At 39.0% G+C, this 18,656-nt stretch overlaps 1 protein-coding gene across 2 annotated transcripts in view; it reads right to left on the bottom strand.

The window, feature by feature from the left end:
- Positions 1–18,656, bottom strand: part of INSC (INSC spindle orientation adaptor protein) — a 213,932-nt gene that overhangs the window by 160,987 nt on the left and 34,289 nt on the right. For both annotated transcript variants that reach the window (XM_080404757.1, XM_080404756.1), the window contains exon 2: positions 14,237–14,323. The gene's annotated coding sequence lies outside the window, so the exon portion shown is untranslated. The remainder of the gene's footprint in view (positions 1–14,236; positions 14,324–18,656) is intronic.

Here is an 18,656-nt window from a genome sequence, read left to right as displayed (position 1 = left end):
CAAATTAACACTTCCAGACGGCCTGTCAGCAGAACCATGTTGGCTAGTAATTATAATTCTATATAAAGGTCAAGTAATAAAGCGGCAGTGGGCTTTTTCTCTTTTTAAGAAGAAAATACTGCATTTATATTTTTGAACTGCTGCCAAAGAGTATCGAATCAGAAGGTATTGTCTTGTCCTTCTGTCCTTCACATAAAACAACATAAAAGAGCCAAAAAACTGTAATAACACCACAGATAGGAAATCCCCAGCAGGACTAGAGGCAGAACTGCTCTGTAGGATCACTCCCATATTCGGTATCTCAGGGGCATGTGTAATGTCACCAGAGCATATCCAGAAATCCCTAGCAAATCTAAAGGCTCAGAGGCACTATGCAGCCTGTACACATTACATTAGATTTACATCAGAGATCACACTGTGTCTTGCGAACAGCTTGGAGCAGGAAGTGCAAAGCCATTCTTCAGGTCAGTGTCCTGCACCAAGTCTTTGTGTCATGAGCATTCCTGAGCCTCTGGTTGCAGTGCTCCAGAAGGCCAAGCAAAAACCAGTTGCTATGGTATTACCTGATGAAATGCGACAGTTTTCATGTGGTTTTGTGGTTTGATCTTTTTGTTGGTTTTGTTTTGGGGTTTTTTTGTTTTTGAAATGTCCCCCCCCACCCCGCAATTCATAGGCTGAAGTTTTAGTATGGAAGGGCCGAGAAGGAGAGTACAGGCAACAAAACAACAGGAAGAGACACAAGGAGAGAAGTATTGTTTGTTGGCAAGTAAAGTTTGGATGGTGATGGGTGTACATGTGAAGAACTATGCTGACCCGAGAGCTTCTAATATTACTGATTCTGAATAAAAAAAAAAAAAATGGATGCCCTTTTCCAGAAATATGTCCATCAATGAAAAGTTTGCATGACTAAGAATTCAGTGAAAATGGGAAAGAGCTTCAGGGTTTGCCACTTTGATTCAGTACAACGTCAAAAACATTAGTGTAGATCAAAGAGTGCTTTGTGCTAGGCCTTTTGTTTAAAATCCAGCTATGCTGTAGCGTCAACACATGCTCCATCAGCTTATAGCAATATACATCATGGCTCTGTACTACACATTACCATTTCTATGAATATTGTAGCTCAGTAGGGACCTGTGTAGTTTGATTTACAAAGTGGTAATCTACATGTCACAGTCCTTTTACTCAGTAAAGCTCCAACTTCGGAAGCATACTGTATCTTTCCTATTACTAACTCCCAGATACACAGCAAGTTACTGGAGTCCAGCGATTTTGCATCCATCAGCTGAACTACAACAACTGACTGTGCTCCTCAGCCAGTGTTCAGTAACCTATTACACAAAGGAACTGGCACATAGATTTTGAGTACACAAAGAACTACTTCACAGCCTGTTCCAGGACAGCTGTATTATTTGTTCTCATAATTTTCTGAAAGGTGATATCAAACAAAGAGAAAAATTATCTTTTCAACAGTACAAGTCTCATTGCAGAAGAGGGCTAATGTTTTGATAAATATTTCTTATTATTACCACAAGTTTTTAATGGTTTGGGATGGCACAAGTGGGCACACATACACCAGAACTAGTTGGAAGCAAAGGTCCCAGAGCCAAACTCTTGCTATTAACAGCCAAATTCAATGAATTCCTAATCTTTAGGCTTAGGAATCCACAGTTTCCAGACTTTATTTTTCCTCCCCATGGAAAAACATAACTGTGACTGTGGTTTGTTCATTCACAATTTTGGCTTGAGCTTTGTAGTTATTTATGACTATGCCATAGAACTTGCTCATTAAAACTTCACTGAAAGTCAAACAGACAGTTCCACATTAGACTGCTTTCCAAATGTGAATCTGTTTACTCCATTCCAATGCCAGCCTGTGTACTACTAGCCCTCAAGGAACATGAGGCTGGTAAGACCAAGGAAATCTTTAAGTGTGAAAGTTTTCTGTAAACTTTTATTCCCAGAAATCTAGTGTTGACTGTTTCAGGTGCAAATGCACCAAAACTTAGCAGAGATCACAAAGCTGATCCATTACCCTGAAAGCTTCAGTCTTCAGGCTTGCTTCTGTTGCTACCTGTGATGTGTGGGCTGTGGAGCAGTCCACCTCCTATTTACAAGAGTAGCCAAGTAAAGTCCAAATCTCTCCTGAAAGCTCACTTCACTATTAAAATGCCAGCATTTTTCCATCTGTCATCTCTAGAGATATTTACACGTTTAAGAGTTCCATACATTTCCATTTTTTTCATTATCAGCCTCAGAAAACTCTGCTCATCTGCAAATACCCATCATCTCCCAATATTGCCAATGCAACTAAAGCCAATAATTAGCCTCAGCAAGAAAACAGACACATACCTAACCCCTCATGGGGACAGAGTGTATATTCCACCTGAAAATATGGCTTTCATTATTTTCAGAGTGCCTAAGCTATCAACAAGCTAACATTTACCTCAGCTGGATCCAAAGAACCACCTGTGCCAATTACACTTATGTCATACCAGTAAATACCTGAGGGCCAGGCATTCCAGATAACTTGCTAGATATTGCCAATACCCATCTACTGATGTGCCAGCACCTTGTCATCCAAGAGAAAGGATCTGCCATCTGAGCAGTCAGGAAGGCTGCCTGCTCCACCAGCAGTAGACTTCATGTACTAGTTTTTCTTTAGATACACATACCTGGACAAAACTCAGCACAGAGGTTTCAGGGCAAGAGCACCTGAGCTCTCTCCGTCAGTGCTCAGGTGAAAGAATAGGATTCCTGATGCCACATACCATCTATACCACGACTTGACTGTCACATAAGTAACTTGAAGCTTGTGTACAGGGGCCAGATGTGGTAGCTACTGTCAATAGAGACCTCGGTGAAAAACTGTCCCCAAAAGCAGAATCAATACTTGTACAGCGGTCCCCAAAACCAAAGTGTTTTTATTTGAAGATGGAGAACTGTGACCAGCAACATACTGTGAAGAAAAAAAGTTACATCCTTAAATTGGAAGAAAAAATTTAAATTACTGCAGTGGTAAATGTAGATCAGTTCTGAGGCCCAGCCACCTAATTGTCCATTAAGATATCAAAAAACAGATTCTTCTTCTAATGTAATAGTCTTCTAAAAGAGAACCCAAGAAAATGCTAAGCATTACTCATGATGGAACTACAGGACAGAGCTTTCGACTCATGACTCATCCAATAAAAGTGAAAGCAGTTCATAAGAGATTCTGAGAAGTTTCAAAGCACAAGATAAATTTACCTTTAAAAAAAACCATTTCAGCTAGAAATGGGGGGGGGGGGGGGGGGGGGGGGGGGCGAATCAGTTACAGGAAACATAGTGCAATAGTTACAGCTAGGGAATGAAAATAAGGAAAACATTCTGCTTTCCACAACAAGGTTTGTCACCAACTTCTTCCCCGCTACACAGCAAGTTACTTAACCTTTCCATATTTTGAGGTAATGGTATATCAAATTCTCTTACTCTCTTCAGTGCAGCAACAGATTACATTTGCAATAATGTTGGGGATTGTTTACTTGCATTCCTTGAACATCAAGTTGGTTTTAAGATATCTGCCCAAATCTAATTCCAAGACTTGAAGAGTTCATACATGTGAGAGTGGAATGCCTAGTGCACAAAAGTGTGTTGTTTCTTTTTTTTAAAAAAAGTGAAATGGTTGACCACTGAGAGGAGATGACTAAGAGGGGAATAAACACAGAAAAATAGGTTAGGAACCTTTAACATCCTGGAACCCCTAAAAGATTATAAAGAATAAAACAGAGCAAAGTCAAAACTCAGAAGGAAAATGCTGTTTTGTAAAACATGCCATTTGTTTCCACAAAGTCACTGTGACTCAGGAGCTGGTATCACATAGTCACCAAAGAGTTAAGGTTGAAGGGACCTCAGTAAACTTCAAAAAGGAACATTCTTATGGTTAATACAAACTACCGAAGTTAAAATTAATTAAAATTTTAAAATCAAGTCTCATACTTCAAGACAGCTGCTACCTGTATTGCATCCTCCTCTTGGAATGTCACTGAAAGTTTGGCTTCTGATTTTAACTGAACACCAGCCTTTTCCAGGATGACAGCAAACAGAATGGAAGAACTAGATGGGACCAGGGGTTGTCAATAAGACATACATGTAGAAACACCCAACAACCCTGCCACTGACTTCAGTGGTGAAATAAGCAAAAAATGTATTGTAAGTTTATGAGTCAAGGTTGACTGGGACCTTTTTAAAATTACATATACAAAATACCAACTTTTGCAGATAATTATCAGGTCACATACCCATAAAAGTCAAGAAAAGCTATTTTATTACCTGCTTATCTTACTTATTTATGGAATAGAGCCAATATTAGTCAGCACAAGTAGCTGCTTGCAAGCAAGAAGGCTTCAATCAGTAAGAAGTGGAGGTAATTAAAACAAGGGAAATCCAGAACACAGTTATACCTACCAATCATGTCATCTAAATTGTACTATTTTATTCATTAAAAATAAAGCTCTGAAACAAAGATGCCATATTTTGTGCAAGTTCTTGATTACCTTTCTGCCGAGGGAGCATGTAATTTACAAGAAAGAGGACTTAAAGCTTTAAGTGCCTCTGACTTAATTCAGCATGCTGTATTGATGGTCCCATTTAGATGATTCCATTTTAGGCCCCTCTAACGCATTAAAGGCATGACTTACTCACATCCATTTGGCTAATGATCCCCTACTGCTCTAAAGTAAATGACAGCTATTTACAGTAAATTATTCAATTAGATAGAGGGAAGTGCAGTATTCATTTTATATTGTTTGACATGGCAAAACAGAAGTGTGCAAGAAGGCAGGTGGGGCATTTTAATCTTTCAGAATCAATTGTTTAATCCACAGCAAGAGAATAAATATACTCCACAATACTTGTCAGCATCAGATTCTTATTGTAAACATTCTGAGACTGAAGTGTTGCAACTCCAGATAATACTTGTGAAGTGGGCAGAATTCTAAGTCATCATACAATGCAAGGAATGCTAGTAACCAGCATCTTACAGAACTGCGCACACAGTTACTTTTTTTTTTTAAAACACGCTAGCAGGAGACTGAATTTCCATTTTAAAAAAATATTAGGCATGAGCAATTCTGAATACCAGTTATTTGTAATGGAATTTATACTACAAAGTGCCTACCTCATTGTCAGAAATGGGACTGAATCTCTCAAGACACTTGGATAGTGGGTATTTTTAATTCACAAAATCCCAGGAAAGGACAGCTCAGCTGCCCTCACAAATTGAGAGGGATTCATTAAAAAAAAAAAAAAATAAAATCAAATGAAGGACAAGCTACAGAAGTGCAGATTTGGGCTAAAACACAGCCTGAAAGAAGGGAGTACGATCACACTGCAATAACTCAAAAATAGTCTTAGATTTGAAGACCTTTTCACACATTCTTCTATTCTTTTCCAGGTTCTGAAGGGTGTGCTTTCATGCATGAGCACATGCACGTTACAATCCCCACTTCATACATGCTAGTGTGGCCACCACACCTGAAAGGCTGAAACCATGACTTTGATGTCCCCTATCAAACCCCTGCCTCCTGAAGGGAGGAACAAAGGAAAAGCTCTTCTCATTATGGGTACAAGCACAAAGTCCAAGGTGCAGGTAAGGCCACTGCACATCCTAAGCCCGTCAGTGACCATGCTTTGCACCATTCTCAGGCCTCCTAGCATTTAATACACAGAAGAGGAAAGAAGAGGCAATTTGCCTGAGTCCTCCTGGCTAGCCCTGATTGTGGAGAATTTCTCTTTTCCACAAGCCCAGAGTGTCTCAGAATAAGTGCCGAGCACCCCAAATAGAAGAACACTTCCCTCTGGCTAACCTGCCAATGCATTTAATTTTCTGCAGGCAGAGGGCCAAGTTCAGCAAGCACAGCTCCCACTAAGTTTAATGGGAGGTTGCTCTTGCCTATGCCAGCAAAGCAAAGTTTGCCCAGGCACTGCAAGCAACATACTACAGAAAATACAACTGTAGCCAGCACCTGTATTCAAAGGATACATTTGAATGGACTACTATTTTTTTTCCTCAGTGGTTCAGTTCTAAAGCTGCTGGCACAATGAAACCGTTCCCACTCTTGGTATGTACTCACTCACTTCCGTGAGCAAGAATTCCAGATGGCCATTTGTAATGATGACTTTAATCAAAAGACCAGCTTACCACGACTAGCCTAGTAGGCTATTATGTCATCTGGTGTCTATATACCCAAAAGCGCTAGCTAGTTTGTTCAGAAGACCTCCTACACACATGGCTACTGAATTCCTAAGGAAGGCCTGCATTTCAATGGCTCCAGAGCCTACTTTCTGCAATTCAATACTTGCTTATTTTGCTAGCTACCATCCCCCTCTTATGAAAGATTTATCTTATTTTAATTTCTAGCTCCACCAGAACCAAATATATTAAGCAGATTTTAGTCTAGATTCTCAGTGGCTCTGAGCTACTGAGGCTGTGTTCAGTTTTTACTAGGCAAAGATTACTCCATTATTATTTGCAGAAACTCAGAAATCCCCTTCCTTTGAAATACCTTTTAGAGGCTATAGTAATACAAGTAATAGCAGTAACAATTCTAAACCTTAGCAAGCAATACCCTGATCTTTCAGTCTCTAGTGGCTATCTCTGCTTGACCTACACTACTTCATACAATGTCTTCCTTGTCCACCCTCCTGCTCTCAGACTAAACATACTTATATCTGCTGACATTCCTTCTGGTGCACAAGAGGCTTGGATGTACATTTGTTAAACATGCAATGATTCTCTGAAACGTTCCACAGTTAATTTCCAGTGAAAAATTATCTGCCTGAAAGGCACTGAGTCAAATCAGATTGCAAGCCAATCCTTCATCTAGTAAGGAGTTAAGAATAGTGAAAACACTTAGCATGGCACTTGAAATCACCCAGGAAGCCCAAACTGTAAAAAAACCAAAACAAAACCACCACAAAAACACACACACAAAACAAAACCAAAAACCAAAAGACAAAAAAAAAACAACCCCAAACAATCACAAGATTGTTCTCTACACCAAATAAATTTATATTTTTTGAGTTCTGAAATCACCCACCCAGCCAAACAGGAAAATTCAGAGCAACTGAGACATTAAAGGTACATTACACATCATAGCTATACTAAGCAGTACTGAAAATGAAATATTGAGTATGCAAAATAGTTTATATATTTCTGAACAGTTGTTCAGAATAGGCTGCTTGGAGTGGTAAAAGTTAGAAGACACTGAAGTGGAGGAGGCAGGAGCAATCAATATTGTACTTCACAGTTTCCCTTAAGCTCTTCACAGAGAAGTCCTTCCTTCCCCAATGCCAGGCTGTGATGGGTGCATTAGCTGCCCACACAGCTGGTGGGAGCACAGCTCAGTGGGCCACTCACACCAGCGGAGATGGCACAGCCAAGCTGGCCTAAGAAGATGGCCAATACTGTTGCCAAGAAAATATAAGAGCAACTATTGGAAGGAATGACTTAACCTACGATGAAGCACTTGACATCATCTCCTTTCAGATGGTACAAATAGGAATGCTGAGGCCCAGGGACTCAAGCTCCCATGTCCCCATCCCCATTTACTGCCAAATCCTTCTGTCCCAAGCAAAAGCCCCGTCCTTATTGTGCACAAGTTTCTCCAAAGCAAGGACATTAACTACATTAACAAATCCAAATGGACTTTATTTACAAATATTATTTACAAAACACCCAAACATCCCTCAGAGAGGGCAGACCACAGTAATATGATACCAAAAAGCAGTACAATTTCCCTCCACCTTATGCAGGTGCACTGCGTTTTCATTCATGTTACAATTAACAGACATTACAGGTCAGGCGGACACATCAGCTAGAAAATGGCACGATGATTAGGTAGCAGGCCTACTCATATAACATCAAGCTTTGCTTAGTTTTGAGGCTTTTTTCCTCCCCTCAAAAGCTTTGACATTGTTTTCTAGCTATGGTAATATTTTGATAAAAGAACAGGCAACATTTCCACATAAGGTATTGAGTGTGCCATCCTATAATGCCCCCTCTTCCTAATCTCATAATTCATACATGTTTAGATTTTTTGAAAAAATTATACAGAGTACTTTAATAGAACTGACCACAAGATAGAATGATTCCCTGAGACTTTCCAGGTCTCCCACAATGTCAGCAGCTGTTTAATACATCTCTGTAGAAGTGGAAGTCCAGATTTTTTTGTGTTTTTTTTTCACATTTTCTTTCCTAGAAGCCAGAAGTCCCCTTATTCTCAAGTCCTGTGAATGCTCTCTTAAGTCATATACTTAGAAGCTAGAAATGGGAGGAGAGAAGCAAGAGCACTTAAACACACAAAATATGTAAGAAAATAGATGCAAAAGAAAAATCTGCTCTAGGGAAGCACTTAAATTGAAAAGGACTGTGACCTGGTCTGAAAAGTAAGCAAAGATGCACCATGAAGAAGTCTTACTGCATCCTATGCTTCTAGCTTAGCACACCACTTTGTGTTGGAAATAGTAATTCCCTGGCATGAGGCAATGCTCCAGCAATGATGAAAGCACATTTCAGGCACAGTACTGTGTTAAATTCTAATCATGCATCCTTCAACCAGACAATCCATGTTGGCTAAATTTTTCTTTTGCAAATCAACATAATTTGGCTCTTTCTAAATTCATCTTTCTTTTCCTTCATTTAATGATTTCTCCAGAAATGCTTAAAATTGAGGACATTTTGAGAACTAAGTTACAAAATCTGGCATATGAAGAAGACCCAAATTCCTATAAATAGATGAATATCCCATTTTCTGGAATTCTAATCAGCTTCTGCTTTTTATTTCATCCCTATTAGATGGCAATCTCCAGAGCATTTTTATGACTGCTGAATATTCATTCCTGCTTTTTCCTTTAAAGGAAACCTATTGATTGACTGATTTTGTAACTCACAAAGTGCAGGTCCCACGAGGAAAAAAATAAAGTGAACATAAAAGTACCAAAGTTTATACCTTATAAGGTAGAATGATAAACAGGATTTCAACAGTAAACCTCTTTCTACTTGAGAGACGGGCATAAAGCTCTGCACCTCACGGACTCCACATTGGTGTCTAACAGTGCTGTGCAGCACAGCTATATTTTAACATTTCTAGAGAAACACAGCTCCAACTTAGTATCTACCTCACATTCACAGATTATCTGCATTTTCTCAGGATGAAAAATAATAATACCATGTTTATGTTAAATTGCTACTGTAACTAAGGGCTAGCAAGAAGGTCTCTTTGTTGGTTAGCATGGGCACTTTGAGAAAGCAGGGAGGATGGAACCCTGCATATAACACTCCTCAGTCTCCTGGGTTTTTGTCTCCCACTTCGTTGCACACAATTGCTCCTCTGACTTCTTCCAGCTGTCAGACCCCTCTTGAGCACTGTAATGGGACTGGCAAGAGCAGCATCCGGTGTGTGTCTGCCCAGACACCACAGCAGCCATGTCGGGAGGCGAGTAGTACTGAGTCACAGCTGAAGGCAGTGCTGGGAGTCCTGTCCCACACACAAATGTCGAAGTATATACTCACCTTCTCAGTTATGAGTCCAAGAAAATGCAAAATCAAACCAGATTTTCTTTTGTTCATAGCTATGTTCCTACAAGTACCTTATATAAAAAGTAAGGCAGGAAAAGCTGCCACACAACACACACCTAAAGTAATCTTACTTCAGCCACACTTTGGCAGAAAGCCTAGGCAGCAACAAGATTTTTCCCTTTAGCTAGCAAACAGATCCCATTTCCCTTTTTTCCAGGGCCCACATCCGTATGTTCAACTATAGTTTTGGTATCAGCATTTAGTTTCATATGGTTACCATTTCTAAGGAAACCACTTCCTCAGTATAGACACAGTTAGTATATTTTCTTATTTATATGTTATTCTGGATTTGGCAGAATACTTCCAGAGTGTGGGAGAGGAGAGACTGCATGGGATAGAAATCAAACCTAGAAAATCAAAGATAACTTTATTCCTTAAGACATGGTAGATCAAATACAAATCACTACAAAAACAGTTTCAAGCTCACTTTCTGCCTTTCTTTTCACAGTACAGCTATCACAACTGTTCAGATCTTTTCTGGTGAAATTACATATAAATGCATTTATAAATACATGGAAGCATTGCATGAGGAGGGACTAAAACAGCCAGATCACCATCTTTACTGCTATTTGTCTAGGTTCATCTAGCTCTGCTTTCCCAGGGAACACAGCGCCCTGGAGATATCAGTGACTTTGCCCACTTGCAGTCTCTTGGATATCACACACAATCACAGTGTTGGTAGAAAACTCAAAGCATTTATGCAAGTGCAATCTCTAGCACATCTACACCTTGATGTAGTACATCATGGTGCCTAGCTAACAGAAGCAGCAAAGGCAACCAAAGTCTCCAGCACAGGTTGGGTATTATTCTATCTTCATTTTCTTTTTGTTGTAAACAGAAACAAAAACTAAAGTGTGCTCCAACAGGCAAGGAATAAGTTTGTCATTTCAATACCAAGTTTTGAAACAGTAGTTCCAGAACAGAGTATCCATAAACCCTTTAGGCTCCAAGACTGGCATTAAATACCATGGCTTTTAAAGAAAATAAAACCCCGGTCCTCAGCTTGCCCTGGTATTAGTGGCTGCCAGGAGCAAGCTTTTGCCTACTCTAGCAGTTTACAGGTCAATGCATTGAACTGATACTGGCAAAGACACAAGTCCAAGAGACTCAAGAGCACAAGTTTCAGTCTGACACTGCTGTTGCATGGATTGACATCAACCATTGCAGCTGCTTGCTCCATCACACAATATCAGAATGGTTCTTTTAAACGCATAATAAATATTGTCTTGAATAAACAACCAGCCACTCGTCCTGAAACATCTCACCTGGCCTGGAACAAACAAGAGTCAGAAAAATGAAATACCAAAAGGTCAGTCCACTATTAGTACAATCAATGCTTTCAAACTCACATTTGGGCTGAAAAATGCATGTTTAAATCCTATATGCAGTGTATGCTTGACAGTGTAGTTTCTTTATATGAAGAAAGTTGACATTAGCAAATTAGTTTGATCCTGACCTTTGAGAACAAGTTGTCCTACTTTTAATTCTTCCTGTGCTTGAATCTGACCAGGTTTGCTTTCCCAACTGCAATGTTATTGCATATATATTTTCTACCTCTTCAATCTGTTGGTGGTAGTCCAGCTGTCTTCTGAGGACAGCTAATGATCAACAGCCTATTAGATTCTAGTGAACAAGTTTTCAAATATTTTTTTTCTCCAAATAAAAGTAGATCTCATGAAGCAGATCCTGGGGAACAAAATCTCTCAATGAATCAGATCAGATTCAAGGGATCAGGTTTTCAAATACAGAATCATAACAAGAAGACCCAGAAATCTTTTCTAAATTTAATGAACACTGATTTTCTGGGTCAAATATATGGATGACAAAGCACACCTGACATGAATTTGAAAATTACTTTTCTGAAGCTAAATACAATGTTGTAATATAGATTCATTAGGAATGTAATCTATGGTGAATCAACAGCTTTTCTCTTATTGGAGGGCAGCATGGGTGCCAACAAGAGATGGTGGTCATGGAGCAGTGCCAGGTTACACCAGCTGAAAATATGGCTTACTCCCCTTGCCACAGAGAGCTAGAATCTAAGAATACTAAGCTATGGCCCAGGTTTATTAAAGTGCATCTCCAACTATTGTATTCTCTCCAAAATCTTTAGACTTTGTCCTGAAGTACACAATGAACTAGAATTCAGTTCATGTAACACAACAAACTATCCCTGGGGAAACACAGCATCTCTGGGTACCACTTCCCTACACAGAAAACTCAGTGTAAATGCTATGCTTCCTTTCACCCCCATACACTGGTCTTACCTTCCAGCATAGGACCAGTAAGTAGAAATGAAAAGCTGCTTTTCTGTAGGATCAGAGCACAATCTGAAACTGTATGATTCAGAAAGTCCTCTTCAGGATATAATTCAAATTTTGTAAACATTAAGAATTTATCAGCACCAAGCTGGTTAATAAAATCATTTGTGTTGTCACTATTAACTAGGTTATATGAAGAATTTAAATGAAAATAATTTGAAAAGACATTACATGAAGCAGAAAAACATTTAGCTCCTCTTCCAAAAGTTTTGCAACTTTATCCACAATTTTTAGGAACTATTTCCTGTGAGCTGCATACTAGAAAGGATTTTGATGACAAAAAATATCCCATTAATAAATCAATTGACATTTCATGATTAGTAAAACATCATATTAATTACTGTCTTCATTAAAATAGTCAGACCTACAGGAAACAAAACAAAACAGATATCCTTATGTTATGAACAAAGGTAACATTCATTGCCAGTCAAAGACTGAGATTTTTGGTTCCAGTGTTCACCTCATCTTGTAACAGTTAGAAGCATGTTTAAGTCCATGAAGTTTAAAATTAATCAGATGACCCAAACAATGAATAAGAAGAAATCTTTCCCTTTAAAAGCATTAACTGTTCCTTCATATTATGTGGCACAAACAACATTGAAGCTTAAAAGTAGTTTTCAAAACTTTAAATCAACAACAAAGAAGTCAACATACTAATGCAATACAGATGTAAAGTTCAGTTTGTTTTTCACAGCATAGTAGCACAGCTTAGTACTTGGAGATGGCATTTACTTTTCTGTCTTTTAATCCATCCTAATAAAGAAGCAGACATTTACCCTACAAGCCACTTTTTCAAGCCATCTATAGGCCTTCTGGGTGGATTTCTGCCCACTGCAGGCTTGCAGAGTAGAGAACAGGAAAGTATTAAATGCTTTAGCCCTACATGGGCACATCACACCTCTACTGTATTAAGTGCAGACAATTTTTGTAAAAGAAAAAACAAATACCTACATATTTGCCCAATAGATTTCTACATCAACCACATGCTCCCTTTTCAGTAACTTTAACAGATATGAACTAGCAGAGCTAAGTTCAAAGAATTGCTCCAAGAAACATTTACCATCATAGAATTAATAGCTTACCAGGAAGGGGATGGATGGTGCATGGCTCTACTTATTTTACAGTTCTTGTGAACACTAGCCTACCTACCAGTTTGGACACCACTGGAATATCAGATATTATTAAACTGAAGCCTGGCCAGCAGTTGACATAATGCTGAAAGTAGACTCAATTCCCTTTACTTCCACTGGAGCAAGGAAAGAAAGCTGAGATCACGTTTTGTTACCAAAATGGAATTTTTAGAAGAGAAATGGAGGGGCCAATTCAGCCCTTTTGAAAAAGCTATGCAACCTCAAAATAATAGTCAGGGCTGTGATGTGATTGAAGCAACTAATATCACATTTTGGGGGCCAACTTACTAGGTATGCCTTTGTAATTACAAGTTTACATCCATCCAGCTGGAGGAACAGCAGTAATGGTGCTCATTTCCAGAAGATGAGCATTTAATTGTTAAAAATATTTTTTTAAAGTTAAAATTCTTTCTGAAATCATATCCTCTTTGGTTTCTTTCTTGGCCCAGTTTTCAGTACTGGAAACTGCCAAAGTCCATCTATCTTGAACAGGCTCTTTAGCTGGGAAGGCAGAGCACCTAAAGCTGGAACAAGACCCTTCTGCCTGAATATTTTCCCTCTGCACTGAAAAAATGCTGCATTATCTCTCCCTTCAGGTAAAAGGGGACACTCATTAAATGTGCAGAAATCTGTTTTAGAACAGGAAACCTGCAAGCTAGAACTGCACAAACTGAGCAAGTACAGTCCTGCTTCAGCTGCCTGCATCATAGCTCTCCCAGCCTTGGTTCAGCTTGCTTCTCATCAGCCAGAAGGAACGTTATGTTGTTCTATGCTGAAAACTCATTTGATGGTTATTAGCATTTAATCCAGTTAGTTTATGCTAACAACCAACACCTTTTGAAAAATTCATTGTATACAGTATTTGCCATCCAGCCTCCCAATGCCTTCTTCAATAATATATAAAAACAGCATGAAGAAACTTTACAAAAGAGAAAGGTATCATCACCAAAGAGACACAGAGGGGTATGTAATGCAATCATGAAACATAAGCAGAATCAAGCTCAACAGCACTCATTTTCTAGTATAACTAATACATCATTGATGATGGTTTGCTGTTAGCTCTGTGTTCTTACCTCACATCTTGTTTCAAAGGAAAAGCATAAGCTCAGCTGTTGCTAGATCTACTTCATCTTTGGCTTGATGCTAAGTGCAAATATACCTCTCAAACTCACCTCTTTTATGCAGGCCAGAATTCAGATTCCTTCTCTGCAATGACTTCTTTGACAAGACTGCAATTCTCTATGGACAGCCTCAAAGCTCTGGAAAAGGAGTATTTTCTGTTAGTTCTAGTTTTGTAGGTTTTGTTCGTTGTTTCGCACACCCCCACCCCCCAAGTCCTTTAAACTTGTTTGCATATCTAATAGCAAGAGAATGTAGAATCTTGAATATAAAAAAAGTAAACTATTTCAAGCAGCAAGAACAACCAACAGGGGAATAACATACCTATGTTATATAATTTAAGGAAAAGCTGCAAATACACCACTTAGCATGCAAAGAAATCCAAGGTTTCAGTCCTGCCAGGATCCCAATCCAGCCAAGTACTTAAGGATGTTCATAGGAACCAAAATGAAAAGCCTCATATGTTTAAAACCTGACACCTGCTTAAGTGCTTTGCTACATTAGGGCCAGTAGCCTCAGCACTTCTCAGCTAAGCTGCTTTTGAATCTTCACTGAAATTCCTTCCATCGTCCTTCGGCACTTGCCTTTAACCTCTCCAAACACCCTGTGGTTTGGATCAGGGGCCATCTGAGGCTTGCCTCAGCACAGCTGCTGTTTCTCCATGAAAGTGTACATAGTAAAAGCAGTTTCTAAGCCTTTGACACAGCCCTTGAAATGAAAGGGAAACCTGGTACAGAAACTTTAAGAACAATACTGAAAAGAACATGCCCTCATGCAGTTGCTTAGATCCAAAACAATTTTTTTAATGCCTCGTAGGGAATGGCTGCATACCACACCTACCTTAAGGGCTATTTGGAAACAGCTGCTCTTGGTAGCTCATTTGGAAGTGACACACTTTTCCAGACAGACATGGTTTTCTGGTTAGAGCACCAGTCCGATTCTGTCCCTGGTTCTTGTGCAGCCCAGTGAGTCACCTACACCCTGATTCAGCAAAATGCATGCCTAGCCAAGAAGATACAGAGCATATGCTTAAGGCCAGTTTATTAAAATTTGAGCATGTTTGTCAAATAAAGCAAGTTTCTGCTTTGTTGGACTAAAGTCTCATGTTCTACAAAATATATAATTACAGCAGAGGGCTATTCTTCCCTTTAACTTGCCTTTCCATCCTGCCTATTTAGTTGATAAGCTATATGAAGTAAAACTTCCTTGGATTGCACCTTCATATTTAGCACAGCGGAATGGTTTTTCAGTACAGGTTTCTCAGTGCTTTTTTGTGGTCCACCTTCATGCTGAGTGTACACATTAGGCTCAGTAGTGCTTAGTTATGAAGTACTACCTTAAGGGGGTTTGTTTCTTGGAAGGGGGTTCGTTTCTTGGAGTTTGGGTGTTTGGTTGGTTGATTTTTGTTGTGGGTGGGGTTTTTGGGGGTTTGGTTGTTTGGGGGGTAAGGGGGGCTGTTAAATAGAAAAGTCAAGAACAAAACTACAGCATCTGAATGTTTTGCTTTCCCCCAAGCTCCAAGAAGGAAATAACTGTAGTGTGTGATCTAGTAAGATGCTGAACAGGTGCAGAAATCTGCTTCCCCTGAGTCACCTCAGCACAGTTATGCTTTTCATATGATGTCATGTGGACACAACCTGGTCGTCCAGCCCTCCAACCACTCTAGATACAAAATAATCATATACTTCTAGTCATTTCTTGCTTTATAGTACTCCTTCACCTTCCAGTAGCTTCAACAAATATAGCTCCTGTTTGCCAGATTTGACAGGTATGCAGGACATACTCAGAAATCTGTATTTTCTGGACTGGATGGGAACTCGGTTTCAAACATTTTATAGCTCGGAGAAAAATTTTCAGACTATTTTATCCTTCATTGTGTGAGCATAACTCTCAGTTAAAGACCATTAGGGTAAATTGAATAACTCTAAGATACAAAGATTTGGCCAACACTTTTTTAGGCAGATTAAATATACGCAGATTGTAATTGACAATCTATTTCAAATGATAAAATATGTACAGCATATTGCTGTGTCTCAGACTGCCACAACTTTCATACTGGAAACAAAATGCTTAGCAATCCAATCTTTAGATGTGTGTTGCAGTGAAAAAATAATACCAAAAATGCATAGTTGTAGGCAAATGACAATATAGATTCATGCAGGAAAAAAATAGCACATGAGTGGAGAAGATCTTGTGATTAAAAAGTTGAACCTGGGACAAACTCAGATAAAAATTAATTTATTGATTAGAAAAAAAGAAAAACCAAAGAATGGCAAATTGAGGCTGCTTTTGATTATATCAAAGTCTGCCTCATTGTTTACCAATACCCCAACAAGTCTCTGCACATGCATCATCCCTCACTACCGAAAATGACAGTAAGGGCTACGCGTCTGTTGGGATGGTCTCTTAATACATGAGTGAGATGCCAGCACACTACAGGTATGATGCAGTGTGGTGGCTGACAAGCAACTGCCTTCTCATTATTCAGCCTCTGATCCCCTGAAATACTATCCTAAACAGAAATTATTTGTACAAATGGGTATTTTGAACATCAAAAAATGAAACTCACACTATCCATAGAAAGCCAGATCATAGGAAAAAAACAGCTTGTGGAAGTACATAAAATAGTGTCCCTCCCTTTAATTAAAAAAAACAAAAATAAATCAGGTCAGTATAAGTCTTGTCTGCATCACGAGCATGTCTCTGTTACTCTGTTCACACAGATACCACCATAGTCTCCCAGGCTCTAGGACCAACACACTAAACCTACTCATCTTTACCTTGAATAAAAATCCCAAATCCATGCAAGACTAAGTCCCCCATGTATAAAGCAGGGATTCATTGTGCACAGAACTTTTGAGGAACCCTTCCATTAATCTGGGATCCTCCAACACACAATAAGCTATGAATACATGAAACATCCCAATATTGTTGGTCGCATGCCACATATAAGTAATGCTGGAAATCCCTGTGTATCTCTATCATACATACAGTAGCTCCGACACTTAAGGAAGTGAAGCATCCTTACAGCAGAGATACAATCACAGTATTTAAAATGCAGTAGTCCAATACTTCCTGGAAGCTTCAAACTTACTGCAAGTGCACAGAACAGCATGTGTACATGTACTTGGCCATGAAATCCTAGACTGGCATACATTAGTCTCATTTAACTACCTAACAAGAAATGTCTTCTTTCTTATATCACTAGAAAACACAGTTCCTTCAAATAAGGAACAATGTTTCCACTGTAGCAACCAGCACTGCAATGCTCAGAGCACTTTCATCCCACAAGAGTGATAACACCTCTCCAGAATAAATACAACAATCCACTTTTGTGAACCTTATTTATCAAGCGAACCTACTGACATCTTGTCAGCACAAGCACTTCTTTTCATCACCAGAGGTTTGTCAGACCAGAGAATATTATTTCGATACTGCAGCATTAAAAAAAACAAAAACAAAATCATACCTTGCATTTGATCCAATTATACTATTACCTACAATTTCTAGTGCCACTTTAAAGTCTGGACTTTACTCTTCTGCAATAGCACCATAACAAAATACAGCTACATACAGTGAGGCCTAACAGGTTTTATAGCAGTATCTTAAATTTTCTTTTAGCAATACCTTTTCTTTTCATGCCATAAACAAAGCCTGTGGTATACAAATATTGATCAGCACTGAATTATGTCAGATTCCTGTCAACAGAGCTTACTTGCATTGAAGTTTGGCCAGCTGCTCAGTGTTCAAACAATTTCACTGAAGTCCTTTTCTGTGGTGAATCACTTTGAGAAGAACATATTATTGTGGACAAACCATAAGCATCTCAAAAGTTCTCTCACTGTTTGCTTATATTTTAATACATTCATGCAGTGGTTTTGATCCATTTGCACACCATTTGAGGGTAGTATTACAAAACAGTGTTCATAGTCCTAGGAGGGACTGCACACAGCTACCATTGACTCAGGGGTATGATCAGAACCATGTCTGGCTTCTTTTTGTTTCAAAGGGGTATGGGAATGGGTGAAGCTACCATTTGGGCTAGGTAAAGGTAGTTCCGCCTCTTGCTTAGCAGTCTTCATAAATAGAGAGTAGGAGGCAGAGAAGGGCTTTGTTCATTCCACGCATGCTGTGTGCTTGTACAGAAAGGCAATAACTGATTTTATTGATAACACCATAGAGGTTTCTGGCCTTCCTGGTACCACAACTCCCTTTCTCAGACAAGTAAGCTGTAAACTTGCTTTAAAACTGATACACTAGACACTCTTGTGCCAAGTTTATGAAGCATAAAAACTTTTCAGATGGCTCTAAAAGAGCTTTCAAGTGTCCAAGAAATTACAGACTTATCTACAGAACTGAATCTTCTTTCACTCGCAGTTAACAGACTTCTACTACACAAACTTCATCATTTTCTCAATAATTTATCTATCTACTAGCCATCCAGTTTTTATAAACGTATTAAGAACCCCCTTC

The sequence above is a fragment of the Falco punctatus genome (genome assembly GCF_963210335.1).
Source record: "Falco punctatus genome assembly, chromosome: 10".
Classification (NCBI taxonomy): domain Eukaryota; kingdom Metazoa; phylum Chordata; class Aves; order Falconiformes; family Falconidae; genus Falco; species Falco punctatus.
The sequence above is the reverse complement of the archived record's forward strand: the minus strand, read 5'-3'. Positions and strand labels throughout refer to the sequence as shown.